Source organism: Zea mays, chromosome 6 (genome assembly GCF_902167145.1).
Source record: "Zea mays cultivar B73 chromosome 6, Zm-B73-REFERENCE-NAM-5.0, whole genome shotgun sequence".
NCBI classification, from domain to species: Eukaryota; Viridiplantae; Streptophyta; class Magnoliopsida; order Poales; family Poaceae; genus Zea; species Zea mays.
Genome location: NC_050101.1, coordinates 123,340,078 through 123,351,190, shown reverse-complemented (window position 1 = coordinate 123,351,190; position 11,113 = coordinate 123,340,078).

The following is an 11,113-nucleotide window of genomic DNA, read 5'->3' as shown; positions in this document are numbered from 1 at the left end:
TTCGCTCGACCCCAGGGCTCGGACTCCGCCCTGGCCTCTGCCGAACGACCTCCGCCTCGCCCGACCCAGGAGCTCGGGCTTGGCCTCGGCCATGGAAGACAGACTCGACCTCGGCTTCGGAGGAGCCTCCACGTCGCCCGACCTAGGCCACAGGCCCGCCACGTCAACAGGAAGCGCCATCATCACCCTACCCCGAGCCGACTCGGGCCGCAGAGAACAAGACCGGTGTCCCATCTGTCTAGCTCCGCCAGATAGGCAATGATGGCGCCCCGCAAGCCCTGTGACGACGGCGGCTCTCAGCTCTCTTACGGAAGCAGGGGGATGTCAGCAAGGACCCAGCCGCTCCGACAGCTGTCCCTCCGCCAGGCTCCGTTGCTCCTCCGACAGCCACGACATCACACCAGCAGGGTGCCAAGATCTCTCCGGCTGCCACATTGGCATGTACTTAGGGCGCTAGCTCTCCCCCCGCTAGACACGTAGCACTTTGCTACACCCCCATTGTACACCTGGATCCTCTCCTTACGCCTATAAAAGGAAGGACCAGGGCCTTCTTAGAGAAGGTTGGCCGCGCGGGGACGAGGACGGGACAGGCGCTCTCTTGGGGCCGCTCGCTTCCCTCACCCGCGTGGACGCTTGTAACCCCCTACTGCAAGCGCACCCGACCTGGGCGCGGGACGAACACGAAGGCCGCGGGATTTCCACCTCTCTCACGCCCGTCTCCGGCCACCTCGCTTCCCCCCTTCGCGCTCGCCCACGCGCTCGACCCATCTGGGCTGGGGCACGCGGCACACTCACTCGTCGGCTTAGGGACCCCCCGGTCTCAAAACGCCGACACTTATCATACTGTTGAACACTGAAATGCGCGGCGGACAGTCCGGCCCTGAGGCCGGACGGTCCGCGCGTTGTGCTACGGTTGTTAGTTAGATTCGCGGAGTTAGCTCGGAATTTAGTTTGTAAAGGGTCCAGTCCCCCTCCTCTATAAATAGAGAGGTATACGGCCAATTTGTAATCATCAATCGAACTTTCAATCAATACAATTTACATCTTATCCTAGGAGTAGTTCTAGTCTAGTTTAGGTTTAGTCTTCCAATCCTCGAATTCTCCGCTTCTTTTGGACTCTACGTCGATTAGAGGAGTCTAGGTCGGCCTGCCCGAGCCTAGACAACTCCTAGGATCTCTCCTCCCTGACGGGTTCCCTCCCGGGAGCGAGATCCAGGAGTCGTCGGCGATCTTCCGCCGCCCCTGCGCACGCGCGGACCGTCCAGCCTTAGGGCGCGGACCGTCCAGCCGTCACGCAGAAAACCCTAGCCTCGCACCAGGTCGAGGACCGTCCGGCCCCTGGCCACGGACCGTTCGCCCCTGTGCAGAGAGTACCGCCGCTGGTTCGTATTAAGTAATTGGCGCCCCAAAATGGTCTCAACATACTTTCTGGCGACTCCGCTGGGGACAACACATCTAGACCCATCAAATCGGCCCTCAATGGTCGATTCAAGGGATAGTTTTGAAGTCTCCCCCAGCAACATTATAGAGCCGACTTGGGAAACCTTGCCGGCTGACGAATAGCTCCAGTTCGAGGAGCATAAGGAGCAGCTGATTCAAGAGGCGAGAGCAAAGTTTCTGGCCAACTTCAAGGTGGATAGAAACAATAAGGTCATCCGACAACGGGCGACGGATCCGGCTTCGCTCCGACCCACACCAGATATCCCCAATGTAAGTAGTACAAACGAGCTACAATCTCTTAAGAATTATGTAAATGAACAGCGAGAACAAATGCAAAATATCATAGGGGGTATGCAAAATGATTATAGGAGACTAGTACGTGCATTTGATAAATCTAGTATAACAAATTTTCCTTCGCACGAGGTTGAATTAGGGGGTAACACGCATAATACATCGGCTATAGGTTGCCACGACCAGTCACAACCCCTTTATGGGATGCCGATGGACACATACCCTGAGCAACCGCAAATTGGTAGTAAATCAGTCGATCTGCACATGTCCGGACCGTCCGCCCGTGAGCGCGGACTGTCCGGACCAGCCACAGCCGGGCCATTTTTAATGAGTTACCCAGACATGCACCTGAGCCACCACGTATGGCACAGAATCTAAACTACCCAGTCGGACGGTCCGCATACAACGATGAAGGGTCCGCATATAATCACGGACAATCCGGGTACATGTACGGACAATCCGCGCATGAGTCTTTTGATGAGGATTGTTACTTGAATCCTCACCCGTCCCAGCAACACTTCACATCACACTATGCAATGCACCAACCCATTAATACAAAATCCAGAGCCCAGGAAAGCTTTCCGGCCCTGCCTAGAAGGCCGGAAAGGAACGATCAATCCTACGAGCCATATATGGCAAACGACAACGCACCGCATAGCTCAAACTAGTGGGGGGAGACAACATGCTAATATCCAGCCAACCCCACCTATGTTAGACCAGAGAGCCGGTGGTCTCGCACCGGCTGCCATCGAAATAGTGAGGGAGGAAATAGCTGGGGCGTTCCGAGATAAGCTCAGAGTAAGCATGCTGCCTGGGGGGCAATCATATCGGAAACCTTATGACAGCCGATTTGATCACCACCCATACCCCCAGGGAACCAGGATACCCGAATTCACAAAATTTTTGGGCGACCAAGGAAAAAACACGCGCGAACACATAGGCCAGTTCTTAGCACAATTAGGAGAATTGGCCGACACAGAAGCATTTCGTGTACGTTTATTTTCATTGTCTTTAACAGGAACCGCGTTCGCATGGTACGCCACTTTACCTCCTAATTCTATTTCATCATGGGGGAGTTAGAACAAAAATTCCATGACCATTTTTTCTCTAGTGACTATAAATTAGATTTGGTAGACCTAGTGGCCCTGCGACAGGGGAAGGATGAATCGGTTAATGAATACATCCGGAGGTTCCAGGATATAAGAAACCGATGCTTCCAAATACACTTAGCAGAAAAACAGCTAGCGGTATTAGCCTTTAATGGGCTACGATATTATTTAAAAGAAAGATTAGAAGACATCCAATTTTTCACGCTAGCACAATTACACCAGAGAGCTTTGGCCTGTGAAAGCCAAAGCAAAGAGACTGCCAAAACCATTCGTCACAATGTCCATATAGTAGAGTGCGACCAAAGTAGCTCGGACGACGAATCAGCAGAGGTATATGCGGCTGAAATGGTTTGGCCAAAACAGGCCAAATCTTCGGCTTGTTCCTCCTTGCAGCCGGTTCAAAAGAAACGGCAAGAGGAGGTTAAGTTTATGTTTAATGTTGGTAAGTGTGATAAAATATTTGATGAATTACTCAAAAATGGCAACATTAAAATAAATCACACCGTTCCATTCGCCGACGAGCTGAAACGTCGTGTATACTGCAAGTGGCATAACTCATTTTCTCATGCCACTAATGATTGTAATGTGTTTCAGCGACAGATTCAATCGGCCATTAACGAGGGACGATTGAAATTTCAGGAAATACATGTGGATACAGAGCCCTTTCCGATGAACATGATCGAATTCGAGGGCAAAAGGGTCCTAATTCGGCCCAGCACAGCCAATAAGGGAAAAGGCAAAGAAATCATCATCGGCAACGCACGGGAGGCCGATAAAAATAATAAAAATTCTTGCAGGAAAGTAGTGGCAGAAAAGACTCCTGATGGAGGGGAGACCCTGAAGGTGACTATCACAACCTCTGGCACTGGGGAGCAAGCACAAACGGGGAGACAGGCGCAGGAACCCGTGCTGCGCATCACGGATGGTCCGCCATCCAGACGCGGACGGTCCGAAGCTTCTCCGGACGGTCCAAAAACTTCTGGCGGATGGTCCGGCTACACTCAGGATCCGCAACAACCACGTACATTCAGACCACGACGACCAGAGATAGGTACGTGGAAAACAAATACATTTAAAGCAGCTGGTCGGCTGGTCAAATCCGGCCCGACTTTCAATCAATTGTTGTCAAAATATGTGAAAAAGAAGGCCGACCCCAGTGACCGGCCAGCAAAGCGACCCTGCTCACCCATTCATGAGCAACGTCAAGTAAGGCCGATTGGACCACCCCACCAATCAGAAGAAATGAAAGGTCATACTGTACAATTGAGACCTATCATACCTACATGGACACCTCCACCCCCGTATCCACCTATGTCATATCCATACACATACATACCTCCACCATATGTTCCAAATCAAATGTGGGGCATGCCACCATATTCATTTGGGATGCCACAGTACCCCGCTTGGGGGGCACCCCAAACATCTGTATTCAACAGATTGGCACCACCAGTACAAGACCGATTGAGCACTGCTCAATCCGATCACCAGGCACAGGCCCAACAAGATTGCCGGACTACTCGGCCTCCAAGGCCGACCAATCTGGCAGGGGGCATATGCCTGCAGCAACTGAAAGAACGACAAAAAAGACTTAATCAAAATAGGTACAATAGATGTTGTCATACAAAAAGAAAGTGAAGGGCCGATGGTTTTTGGTGAATCGGCCAACACAACCAAAAAAGAAGATACGGCTACCATCAAAACAGTCGATCCAAAATACTCCATGCCTCGATGGTGCCCAACGGGATTGACACGATCCAAAAAGCGAAAATTACAACACCTAAGAGCAAAAGAGAACCAGGAAAAGGAGGCAGAAAAGATATTCAATGACACACATCCACAGTACCCGCCACCAGAAAAGAAATGGAGACCAAAGGCCATTAAGGAAAAGCAAACGGCCACAAAAATAAAAAAATAAAACAACACTTGTGCAGCACCCTGCAGGTATGACAGACATCCCGGCTAAAAGGGCTGAAGCAGTTACAGAAGGCACGGACCGTCCGACCCCTGAGTCTGGACCATCCGCACTACACCAGGACGCCTCCGGCGACGTACTGACATCAATGGAGGAAGACGACCTACTGAGAGAAGACCTGATCGACTACGAAGTTTCTCCAGAGCGCCCAGGTATGGATGTAAATGTTATTACATTTTCCGCCGATTGTACTATTGTCGGCGACGATGAACCTGTTGTTGCCCAGTTTGATTTTGGTCCTAAAGAAGCCGTATTTACTAAACCAAAGGAATCGATAAATCATTTAAAACCGCTCTTCGTGCGTGGTCACATTGATGGAATACCGATTGCTAAAATGTTGGTAGATGGAGGGGCGGCTGTAAATCTAATGCCTTATTCATTTTACAGAAAATTAGGTTAACAAGATGATGAACTTGTTAAGACCAACATGACCCTCAGCGGTGTTGGAACTGATAATTCGATCAAAGCTAGGGGAGTCACATTCGTTGAATTAACCATCGGGACTAAGACCCTTGCTGCTGCATTCTTCTTCGCTGATGTAGAAGGAAATTACAGTCTAATCCTAGGCAGAGATTGAATTCATGCCAACCAATGTATACCTTCTACATTACATCAAATGTTAATACAATGGGTAGGTGATGATATAGAACAAGTACATGCTGTTGTATCGGCCTGTATCGCTGTGGTCGTGCCCCTGTACTCTGGACTTATGATACTGCTACATGTCTCACGGGAGTAGTTTTTTTCTGATTACCAGTTCATAAGTATATAAAAGAAGGGTTTTTGTCGGCGTTTCGACCCCGGGGGTCCCTGGACCGACGAGTAAATTGTCGCCGCGTGTCCCAGCCCAGATGGGTCGGCGCGAGACGAAGCACAAAAGGGGGGTGAGAAACAACAAAGGGGAAACCTGCGGCCTTCGTGTTGTCCTGCGCCCAGGTCGGGTGCGCTTGCAGTAGGGGGGTTACAAGCGTCCGCGTGGGAGAGAGAGAGAGAGAGAGAGGGAGCCCTGTGCGTCGGTCCGTTCTCCCGCGCGGCCAACCTTCTCGTACGAGAGCCCTGGACCTTCCTTTTATAGGCGTAAGGAGAGGACCCAGGTGTACAATGGGGGGTGTAGCAGTGTGCTAACGTGTCTAGCAGAGAGGAGCTAGAGCCCTAAGTACATGCCGTCATGGCAGCCGGAGAGGTTTTGGCGCCCTGTTCATGTGATGTCGTGGCCGTCGGAGGAGTGCTTGAGCCTTGTGGAAGTATAGCTGTCGGGGTTGTCGGATCCTTGCTGATGTCTCCTTGGTTCCGTAAGGGGCTGAGAGCCACCGTCGTCATGGAGCACGCGGGGTGCCATCATTACTTGTTTACCGGGGTGAGCCAGATGGGACGCCGGTCTTGTTCCCCGTAGCCTGAGCTAGCTAGGGGTAGGGTAATGATGGCCTTCCCTGTGACGTGGCGGGTCCGAGCCCGAGGTCGGGCGAGGCAGAGGCTCCTCCGAGGTCGAGGTCGAGTCTGGGCCCTAGGGTCGGGCGAGGCGGAGTTCGTCTTCCGATGTTGAGGCTGAGTCCGAGCCCTGGGTCAGGCGAGGCGGAGACTGTCTTCCAAGGCCGAGGCTGAGTCCGAGCCCTGGGGTCGGGCGAGGCGGAGTCCGTCTTTCGGGGTCGAGGCTGAGTCTGAGCCCTGGGTCAGGCGAGGCGGAGACCGTCTTCCGAGGCCGAGGCTGAGTCCGAGCCCTGGGGTCGGGCGAGGCGGAGTCCGTCTTCCGGGGTCGAGGCTGAGTCCGAGCCCTGGGTCGGGCGAGGCAGAGCTTCCCATGGCGCCCGAGGCTGGACTTAGCTGCTGTCAGCCTCACTCTATCGAGTGGCACAGCAGTCGGAGCGGGGCAGGCGACGCTGTTTTCCTGTCAGGTCGCTCAGTTGAGCGGCAAAGTGACTGCGGTCACTTCGGCTCTGTCGACTGAGGAGCGCGCGTCAGGATAAGGCGTCAGTCAATCCTTGCATTAAATGCTCCTGTGATACGGTCGGTTGGTGTGGCGATCCGGCCAAGGTTGCTTCTCCGCAAAGTCTGTCCGAGCTAGGCCTCGGGCGAGTTGAAGGTGCGTTCGTTGCTTGAGGGGACCCTCGGGCGAGTCGTGAATCCTTCTGGGTCGGCTGCCTTTGCCCGAGGCTGGGCTCGGGCGTGGCGAGATCGTGTCTCTTGGGTGGACGGAGCCTTGACCGGAATCACGTCCATCAGGCCTTTGCAGCTTTGTGCTGATGGGGGTTACCAGCTGAGATTTAGGAGTCTTAGGGGTACCCTAATTATGGTCCCCGACAGTAGCCCCCGAGCCTCGAAGGGAGTGTTAGTACTCGCTTGGAGGCTTTTGTCGCACTTTTTTGCAAGGGGACCGGCCTTTCTCGGTTGCATTTCGTTCCGGTGGGTGCGCGCGAGCGCACCCGCCGGGTGTAGCCCCCGAGGCCTCGGAGTAGTGTTTGACTCCTTCGAGGTCTTAATGCCTTTCGTGATGCTTCGGCCGGTCTGGTTGTTCCCTCATGCGAACTGGTCATAGCCCGGTTGCATAGTCAGGTTCCAAGTTCTCAGGCCGGTATGTTGACGCTGTCAATGGTTTGGCCGGAGCCGGGTTTGCGAGAGCAGCCCCCGAGCCTCCGCACAGAGCGAGAGGACGGTCAAGGACAGACTCGGCTTTTTTCATACGCCCCTGCGTCACCTTTCCGCAAGGAGGAGGGGGGGAAAGCGCCATGTTGCCCTCGAAGGGCGCCAAACATGGTGTCTCCAGTGAGTTGCTAGCGGGTGATCCGAGTGAACGCCCGTGCCCCATTTGGTAAGGGTCGGCTAGTGGCCCAGAGGCGCGCTCCAAAAGTACATGCAAGTGATTTGCTGGACCAAGTCCCGTTTGATAGGGTCCGAGGGCTTGATGCCTCCCTCTGATGGGATTCCGTTACAGAATCGCTCCTGCTGGTCTCGAAAATGTCCTAGGGTACCTCGGGAGCGTAGCCCGAGCCTTGGCCATGTATCGGACGTACCTAGAGTCATCCCTCGCTCTCCGTGCTCTGAGGCGGCTGTCGAACCCTTCAGGGGCCAGCCTACAAACCCCTGATCAATACTGAGCGCAGAGCCCGAGTGGCCTGAGGCGGCTGTCGAACCCATCCGAGGGGCCAGCCTTCGAACCTCTGATTAGTAGGAGGGCTCGGAGCCCGAGTGCTCTGAGGCGGCTGTCGTACCCTTCCGAGGGGCCAGCCTTCGAACCTCTGATTAGTAGGGGGCTCAGGGCCCGCTTCCTTCACGGAGAAGGATCCCTTTCGGAGTATCCCCTTTCCCAGTCCCTGTAGCAAGAGAGAGAAAGAGGAAGAGGAAAAGGATACGAAATCGAACGACGTGGCGCACCTTTTTTGACGCGGTCATTATGGCGGAGGTGAAGCGTCGCCTGCTTCGCCTGCCAAAGGTGCCGCCTGTCCTGCCGCAGAGTTAATGCGACGGGACAAGTGGTTCGCGGGGCAGCCGTTGTGCGCAAGCCATTCGAGGAACGGGCGTCTTGCCTTTGAGTTTTGAATCTCGCGGCGGGTTCGGGCGAAGTGTTGAACGAGTCTTGCCTGGGCCTTTATATATTCGGGAGAGGGACCGGTGACGGTTCTTTACTCTGCTGCTCGCCTCCCACTTAGGTTTCCGCAACGTGAGGGAATAGCGAGAGAAAGAAAACAGCGCACCTTGTCCGCTCCGCCGCCACCTCTTCTGCTTGGTGATGGCTGACCGGGTGACCGTTGTTTCGCCGCGCGACCCGTGGCCTTTCTCCACCGTCACGGCGGACGATCTGGAGGCCCTTGTTGCCGATGGTTTGCTTCGTCCTCTCTCCGGTGGTCCGCAGCCGAAGTGGATGGCCCCTCCTGTGACGGAACCTCCCAAGTAATTAGGCCCACCTACAGTTGTCCTTGTCCAACGGACATCAGACAACCCTGTAGGTGCCCCTAAACTACTTGACAAGTTCGGTATCTTTCCTTACCTTACCAGGAACGTCTCACCCATCTTGTAGACATTACAGAACATCGGAGATGAAGAAATGCGGAAGCAGTTACATAAACTTACATTTATTTCAAAAGTAAGCTTGAGTTATGTTATTACAGACCAGACTATAAGTGAGTGCAGAGTAGTAATATAATACAAGCCAGGGGAGGCACAAACTCCTCCCGATAAGTTTAATAAACAAAAGATCCTACGTGGAGGAACGAGTCCTCCCGCACTTCAGTCTTCTTTTTCCTCATTTGGTACCACCTTGGAGCAAAAGCAACAAAAGTTTGTCGCTTCCTCACCTAAAAACAACAAAGGGATAAACCCTGAGTATGGAATACTCAGCAAGTCTTACCCGACTAAGAAAAAGACTCTCAAGGGTATGCTGGATAAATAGGAGTCAAGGAGAGGCTTTAGCAAAATCAACTTATACTTTTGCAGAAGTAGCTTACTAAAGTGAGTCCTTACTTTCAATCTTTTAACGCCATGTTAAGTATTAATAGACTCCATTTGCATCTAGTCTAATTTCACATCACATCAAGACAACATCATTCTTATCCATTGTGTTCACATCCTGATTCTAGGTTGTAGAAAAGTGACCAAGTCTTCATAACCGCGAAGGTACGGCGATCCGAATCGATTATACTCAGCTGAGGATCTCCAATCACACGACATATGTAGCACTTAACCCTTGCATATGTCAACCCGCCACCGGGGTTCTTAAGACCGGATCAGGTTCACGCAGACCGAGAGCACAGATACACCACCGTCCAGCCTCTTGCCACGGAGGGTACACGCTACTCTCGCCACCGCTCCACGCCCATCTCGTGTTGTCTTATTCCGGCCTTAGTCTGCCCGAGGCAAGGCTTACCCATGACGAGGCATGTGACCAGTTAAAGGGTCCTCGGTCAGCACGCCTACATACGCGTTAATCCTTAACCAACTTGGGTAGAACATCACCTGTTCCTACCCCAAGTTTCAATTTAAATATTTCCACCCTTAGGAATGTGTCTGTTCCTTAGGATGAAAGAGCATCACGGGGAACTTTGCAGTAAGATCCCACTATTGCTCCAAATGAAAATATTCTTGCAGGTAGAAGCTATCCTCTCCATGGTTAAATTGAGGACAACTTCTATCCACAAGATCTAAGAAAGACTAAGCATTTTTGTAAATCATATTTTGATACTTCACAGAAGTATCTATAAAGGTATGGATATCAAGGAAAGCAATGCATCAACGGGTTTCAAGTAACTCCTATGAACCTAATGCACATTTCACTAGACTTAAGTGTGCAAAAAGTATTTAAAAACACAAGGAGAGGGGTTGCATGCACCGGGGCTTGCCTTCGTTAACAGGTGATTCAGGCTCGGACTCGCAAATGTCGAAGTAGAGCCAAGTCCTTGCCCGAGATTCCAAAGGTGGTTGTGTCTTCTCTTGAGTCACTTCACTCTCTTCTTCGTTTTCTAAATGTAACCATATAGGTATATATATAAGAATGAATGTCATGTAATGCTCATGAGAATGCAAAGATAATATAAACTTATTATCTATGTCTTGAGTACAACTTTCCTTCACGGAATTCCGGGAATTTAGGGTTTCCGGAGTCGGTAAAGGAGTTCATAGGGCAGGTGGGTGGTTTTGGGTTTTGGTGATCAAACAATGTTCAAATCAAACCAAACTCTACCCATGGCTTCTAAATAATGTGAAGAGCTCACATAAAAAGTTTGGGCAATTTTGGGATTATAATCTATTTTCTAAAAATCCAGAACCACTTCTTTAAGCTATTTTAAATACCTCAAAATTCCTTATTTAACCTAAAAATCATGAAATTATTTTTATTAATTACTACAGGAAATTAGGGTTCTAAGAAAATTGGTCTCATATTTTTAGGATTTTCCTACCATTTTCTACACTTTTTCAAAGTTCTGCTGAAAAAGAAAAAGAAAAACTCTAAACAGTACTGGGCCACTTTAGCCCGGGCGGCCCAGCAACACAGGGAATAAGGAAGCGCCCGCGCCCGCGGGGGAAATTTCTCAGAAAGGCCCTTGGGGTTTTAACTAACTGGAGATGTGTTTGGTTACTGTTGTACCGTGTCGCTGACAACTTGCAGATAAGGCCCTCGATTTCTATCTCTTCTCCAAGGAGCTCCCCGACCGTGGCGCGCTCAAGAACGGTGATCCTGCTGCTCGGTCCGGCTAAGATCAGTAGTGGCTGCCCGATTAAGCTACTGGGTGAGTGTTACGGGCGTGAGAAAACCCTAGAACGAGTTTCAATAACGTAGCTACGGCCCTGGGTTTAGCTTGACCACGGT